This window comes from Petaurus breviceps, unplaced genomic scaffold, assembly GCF_028583685.1.
Source record: "Petaurus breviceps papuanus isolate PSGF00001 unplaced genomic scaffold, PetGlider_PUasm1.0 76, whole genome shotgun sequence".
In the NCBI taxonomy this organism is placed as follows: domain Eukaryota; kingdom Metazoa; phylum Chordata; class Mammalia; order Diprotodontia; family Petauridae; genus Petaurus; species Petaurus breviceps.
Window position 1 is genome coordinate 7,243,760 of NW_027186473.1, and position 6,061 is coordinate 7,249,820.

Genomic DNA, 6,061 nt, shown 5'->3' on the forward strand with positions numbered 1-6,061 from the left:
AGACTTAGGGATGTTGGTATTCGTTGCATTGGTTATGTGTACCAACTTCTTGGTTGCTATAATGAATTTGGCTTTCTGGTGTTTGAATAAATGTTTTTGTTCTGTCTTCCATGTGGAGAGTCTGTTATATTTTGTGATTCAGAACTACACCAGCCTATCCATAGCTGCAGTGGGTGCTGTGAATATCACATTGGCATTATAATAAGTAAATTAACGTAGGTAGAATTGTTATCTTTATTTTATTAGCTTGGCCTACCCATAAACAATTAATATTTCTCCATTTGCTTAGATTTGTCTTTATTTGTGTAAAGAGTGTTTTGTATTTTTGTTCATATATTCACTGGGTTTGTCTTGGCAGGTAGACTCTGAAATACTTTATATTGTCTTCAGTTATCTTAAATGGAATTTCTCTTTCTATCTATTGTTGATAGGTTGTGTTGGTGGTATGTAGAAATGCTAATGATTTATGTGGATTTATTTTATATCATGCAACTTTCTTAGAGTTGCTAATTGTTTTAAATAGTTTTTCAGTTAATTCTTCAGGTTTCTCTAAGTATACTACCATTATCTGCAAAGAGTGGTAATTTCATTTCCTCAGGGCCTCTTTTTATCCCTCAGTTTCTTTTTCTTGTATTATTGCTGTAGTTAGCATTTCTAATACAATATTGAATAACAGTGGTGATAATAGGCACCCTTTATGTCACTGCTGATCTTACTGAGAAGACTTCCAGTTTATCCACATATCATTACAGATAATTCTTGTTCTTGTAGATAGATACTACTTACAATTTTTTAAAAAGACCACATTGATTACCATGCTTTCTAGTGTTCTAAATAGAAATGGGTGATGTAATTTTTCAAAAACGTTTTCTGCATCTATTGATATAATCATATGTTTTTTGCTGTTTTGTTATTGATATGGTCAATTATGTTTATGGTTTTTCTAATATTCAACCAGCCTCACATTTCTAGTATAAATTCTAGTTGGTCATAGTGCATGATCTTTGTGATGTGTTGCTATAATCTCCTAGCTAGCATTTTATTTAAATTTTTCAAATCTATCTTAATTAAGAAAATTGGTCTAGAGTTTCCTTTCTCAGTTTTTGCTCTCCTTTGTTTAGGTATAAAAACCATATTTATGTCATAGATGGAATTTAGTAAGACTCTGTCTTAACCTATTTTTTCAAGTAGTTTATATAGCACTGGGATTAATTAATTATTCCTTAAATGATTGGTAAAATTCATTTTTAAAATCATTTTAGTCCTGGGGATTTTTTCTTAGGGAGTTCATTGTTGGTTTGTCCAATTTCTTTTCATAAAATTTAAATATTCTATTTCCTCTTCTATTAATCTGGGCGATTTGTATTTTTATAAATACTCATCCATTTCTCTTAGATGATCAACGTTATTAGTATATGAGGGCAAAATAACTTCTAATAATTGCTTCAATTTCATCTTCATTGCTAGTACATTCACTCTTTTATTTTGGACACATAATTTGGTATTCTTTTATTTTTTAATAGAACTAACTGGTGGTTTATCTATTTTTCTTTTCATAAAGCCAGTTCCTAGTTTTATTAATTATTTTACTAGTTTGTTTTTTTACCTTAAATTTTATTCATCTCTCTGATTTTTAGGACTTCCATTTTGGTCTTTAATTAGGCATTGAGCTCTTAATTTTGGCTAATATTCTGGGATTTGAGGATCTCATGTGATAATTAGCAGATTCCTTCAATTTTTATTTTACCCTCTGCTTCCAGGATGTTGGGGCAGTTTTCTTTTATAATTTTTGAAGTATAATGCCTAAGATATTTCTTTGATCATGACTTTCAGGTAGTCCTTCAATTCTTAAATTATCTCTCCATGGGGAGAGGATTCTAGAAAGATGGCAGAGTAGGTCAGAAAATTCCAAGCTCTCAAGATTTTCTCCCAAAAAAAGAGTTAAAATAGCATCTTAGGGTGAAAAAGTGTGAGTTGAGATAAATAAAAAAGGGGGCACAACCGGAATCTTCCTGGGACAATTTGAGAAGATCTGAAGAAAAATCCCAGGACAAGATTTGGTCCCATGTAGAGTAAATACTTTCAGGTTAGGTTCCATTTTAACAATAAGCAGCAAGCCCTGGGGTTAGTTGGTTTGAGAGGCTGCCTCTGCCCCAACCACAGGAACTTTTAGCCCTGGGACAGTGAGGGGAGTTGGACATTTGAGCCAGAGAAGATCTATGAAACCTTTGCTGACCAGGAACAGAAGACCCAGGTGTGCTGCAAAGAGTGATGAGAGTGAGAAGAAACAAGCACATGCCCAGTGAGTGCAGAAGAAGTGGGGCAGAAAGCCCCTGGCTGTGGGCACTTACTGGAAGTTGGAGGTTTAGCTTTGTTTCCAAGATAGAAGTAAGAACTGAAGATCTGGGACAAGAGGCACCATTTCCCATACCCCAGGGGTAGAGGTGATTACAAAAATTAAACTGTTACCACAAAAAAATGCACAGGCAAAGGAGAAAGAATCCAACCTTAGGAAACTATTATGGGAATAGAGATGGCCAGGGTTCATCTTCAGAGGTGGATAAGGAAGTAAAGAATAATGTCAAATGGTTACCTGCCCAAAAAGAACTTCTAGAAGATCTTAAAAAATTCTTTGAAAATCCAGTGACAGAGATGGAGGAAAAACTAAAAAAGAAAATAAGAATAATCCAAGAAAAACAAAGAGGGTATGAAAGGAAAGTGAACCAATTAGAAAAGGAAATCCAGAATCTTAAGAAAAAAATTAGTATCAGTAAAACTGAAATCAGTGAAATTATGAGAGATAAAGAAATAATTAAACAAAATATGAATAATGAAAAAATAGAAGAAAAAGTGAAACATAAGAAAAACAACAGATGTGGAGAATAGATCAAGAAGAGAAAATATAAAAATAATCAGAGTAACTGAAAGTTATGATCAAAAAGAGAATCTTGATACAATAAAATAAGAAATAATTAAAGAAAATTGTCCTGAAGTATTAGAAAAAGGAGAGGGGAAAATAGAAATAAGAAAAAAATCTATTAATCACCACTTAAAAGAGATCTGATGAGGAAAACTCATAGGAATATCAATTAAATTCCAAAACCCTAGCTCAAGGATAAAATATTAAAAGCATCAAGATTAAAACAATTTAAATATGGTGCTAACCCAAGACCTAGCAGCAGAGACATTAAAGAACCACAGGTCTTGGAACATAATATATCAAAGAGCAAAAGAAATGGGGTTCTGGTCAGAAATATCATACCCTGAAAAGTTAGTTATTATCCTGAAGGGAAAAAATGGACATTTAATAAACTCTCCAATTTTAAAGACTTTGTTAAAAATAAGTCCAGAAGTAAAAGAAGATTTCACATACAAGAACCAAGAGAAATATAAGTTACACACCAAAGACTAATTATAAGGGATTTATGAAGAACAGACTGTTTACTCTGTGTGTGTATAAAATATAAAATGTATGTCTAATATTCTTATTAATAATTGGGTAGCTCATAAGAAAGATTAGGGTAAACCTGAATATGATATGAATTTTCAAAGTAACACCTTTTAGGAACAGCTAGAAAGAGTAATTATTTTATACAAATTAGGTGCAAGAGAAAGAATCAATAGAGAAGAATTAGATGGGGGAGGAGGGCTGGTAGTTCTGGTAGCCTACTTTCATAAGGAATGGGTTTAAGAGGGAAATATATACTTAAAAGAATATAAAAGTCTTCTAAATTCAGAAGAAATAAAGCAGTAGGGGTACAGGGAGAGGGAAGAGGACAAGGGAGAGATCTTTAGAGGGGAGGGGAGAGAATAGGTAAAAGGGGGTATAGAAGGGTGTTTAGATGTATGGGAATGGGAGGATAGGGGAGGGATCCTTGGAGGGGGGTAGGCAAACAATAGGATGGCAAGGGTGTGAGAAGAGGAGGCAGGAAAGATAGGAAACAAGAGACATGTACAAACATAAAAACAAAGATCAGAAGTAGAATATGCTTGGGAAAGTATGTCTATATATGTATATATTTATAGCTATAGAGAAACATCTAAACTTTATTGTGGCCTTCTGGGGGGGGAGGGGAAGAAGGAGGGGAAAGAAACAAAGTTAAAAAGTCCACAGCAGAGAACAAAAGAAAGCTCACAAGGAAGCAAAGAAAAGAAGGACAATTTTCAACATAAACATTATCATTCAGACTTTCTTGAAATAAAGATTTATTGTTACATATTTAGAATATTCTCTTAAGTTCTGCTATGCACATGACAGACTTTTTCTTTTCTTTCTAATTTTGTATTTAAGTTCCAATATTTAAGTTTATGATATGTTTTATTTTTCTTTTCTCTATTCTGTATTTGTGTTCTGGGATGAGTCTAAAATAAATTTTTTAAAAATTATCTCTCCTTGATATATTTTCCTGGTAAGTTGATTTTTTCCTTATGAGATATTTAATATTGTCTACTATTTTTTTTTCATTTATTTGGTTTTGTTTTATTGTATCTTAATGTGTCATAGAGTAATTAGATCCCACTTGCCAAATTCTAATTCTTAAGGAATTATTTTCTTCAGGGAACTTTTGTATCTTTTTTTTCCATTTTGCTTTTTAAGGAATTATTTTCATCAATGAAGTTTTGTACTTCTTTTACCATTTGGCCAACTCTGTTTTTTAAGGTGTTATTTTCTTCAGTGTTTTTCATGCTTCTTTTTACTAAGCTATTCATTATCTTTTCATAATTTTCTTCCCTCTCATTTCTTTATCCAATTTTTCTTCTACCCAAAATCATTTTAACTCTTTTTAAAAAAGTTTTTATATATTTTTTATCTTTATTAATTTGTTTACTTTTAATTTACAAGATTCATTACCACAATTCCTTGAGTTTCAAATTTTCTCTCCCTCCCCCCCCCCATGGCAGCATACAATCAAGTATAGTATCTGCAAATAATTTCACATTAGGCATTAGTCAGGTTATAAAGAAGGATTATAACAGATGGAGTGAAGAATGGGAAAGAGGAAACAAAACCAAACAAGAAAATGAAAAAGGGCAGGTAGTTTGCTTCAATCTGGGTTCAATCTCAGTTCTTTCTGTGAATGTAAACATCTCTCTCCCTCATGAGTCTTTTGGGGTTGACTTATGACTCTGGATTGCTGAGAAGAGTCCAGTTTATCAGAGTTGGTCATTCTTTTTTTTTTTAAAGCAATCAGGGTTAAGTAACTTGCTCAGGGTTACACGGCCAGTTATTTCTGGGTGTGGTGCTGAGTATCTGAGCCCAGATTTGATCCAGGTCATCCTGACACTGGAGCCAGTGCTCTTACTCACTGAGCCACCTGGCTGCCCCGACCCACTCATTCTTTAGGATTAAATTGTTTAGTTTCCAATTAGTTTTTAGTCTGTCTTTCCATAGCCCTTTATTGCATATGATTTTTATTGCATCATGATATGAGAATGATACAGTTACTATTTCTGCCTTTCTGCCCTGAATTATGAGGTTTTTATGTCCTAGTATATGGTCAATTTTTGTGTATGTGCCATGTGCCACTGAGAAGAAGGTGTATTCCTTTTTATCCCCATTCAGTTTTCTCCAGAGATCTATCATACCTACCCTCTCTAAAATTCTATTCACCTCCTTAACTTCTTTCTTGTTCATTTTGAGGTTGAATTTATCTAGCTCAGAGAGGGGGAGATGAAGGTCTCCCACTAGTATAGTTTTGCTATCTATTTCTTCCTCTAATTCCCTTACCTTCTCCTCCAGGAATTTGGATGATATACCACTTTGTGTATATATGTTAAGTAATGATATTGCTTCATTCTTGATAGTGCCTTTTAGCAGGATATAGTTTCCTTCCTTATGTCTTTCAATTAGATCCATTTTTGCTTTTACTTTATCTGAGATAAGGATTGCTACCCCTGATTTTTTTTTACTTTAGCTGAGGCATGATATATTTTACTCCAGCCTTTTATCTTTACCCTGTGTATATTCCTCTGTTTCAGATGTGTTTCTTGTAAACAGCATATTGTTTATATAGGATTATGATTTCTAATCCATTCTGCTATCTGTCTCCATTTTATGGGA